The sequence below is a fragment of the Eurytemora carolleeae genome, unplaced genomic scaffold (assembly GCF_000591075.1).
Source record: "Eurytemora carolleeae unplaced genomic scaffold, Eaff_2.0 scaffold15, whole genome shotgun sequence".
NCBI classification, from domain to species: Eukaryota; Metazoa; Arthropoda; class Copepoda; order Calanoida; family Temoridae; genus Eurytemora; species Eurytemora carolleeae.
The window spans coordinates 181,534-182,327 of NW_019396069.1; the positions used below are offsets into that span (position 1 = coordinate 181,534).

The 794-nt window shown below is 43.5% G+C and overlaps 1 protein-coding gene across 1 annotated transcript in view; it reads right to left on the reverse strand.

The window, feature by feature from the left end:
• The window catches only part of LOC111711743 (protein timeless), a 21,196-nt gene extending 20,627 nt beyond the window's left edge, over positions 1-569 (reverse strand). Inside the window, exon 1 of the mRNA XM_023486172.1 lies at positions 310-569. The gene's annotated coding sequence lies outside the window, so the exon portion shown is untranslated. The remainder of the gene's footprint in view (positions 1-309) is intronic.
• Between the last annotated feature and the right edge of the window lie 225 nt (positions 570-794).

The window sequence follows — 794 nt, forward strand, 5'->3', positions numbered from 1 at the left end:
AAAATGAAGTTCAATTCAAACCCCCCCATCCTATCAATTTTGTACATGGGTCTGACAGGAAGTGTCTTAACTTAACCTAACCCGTGGCCGCAGCGCTCGGCCCCCTAGCCAATCCTAGCCGCAGCGCTCGGCCCAGAAAGTGTCTTAACCTAACCCTAAATAATAAATAAATGCTAATTTACTAATTTCGTGCATGTACAAATTGATAGGAGGAGGGGCGGGGGACCAAAAATCGTTCACTAAGACAGACCATCCCCCCCCACTAGAAAACTGTACATGCAAAGTTCATTTTTAAAGCAATTTTTTTACCTTGTCCAGTTATTTTGGTGTGATAATTGGGTTTAGTGTTTAAATCACGAACTGATCACTTGATGTACACTTTTTTCAATCTACACTTGCGTTATTTAATTTGTTACAAACAATAAAAACAAGACTGCCTGGTTCAATGGTCTACACTGGATTAAAAAGAGGCAGCCTGCAGGGGCCTTAGCGTGTGTGTACACTCGCTACGTATACTGAAACATGGAGGACACGGAGAGTTAGCGTGATACATAGACAGTCAGTAGGATAGATAGATAGTTCAGTCAAGGATTGGGATAAAGACGAGCGTGACAGTACAACTAGAACTGGCGGCCAGGCACGAACCTGCTCGAGGATTTGCTAGGATTCCGGGCCTGGCAAGAACTCGACGTCTCCTTACCTTTCCCTGATATTCGGTTGTGTAAGCAATGTGACAGAGCGGTCGCCTGTTCAAACACGTGAATAGATTGTAACCATACTATCTCTTATTTAAA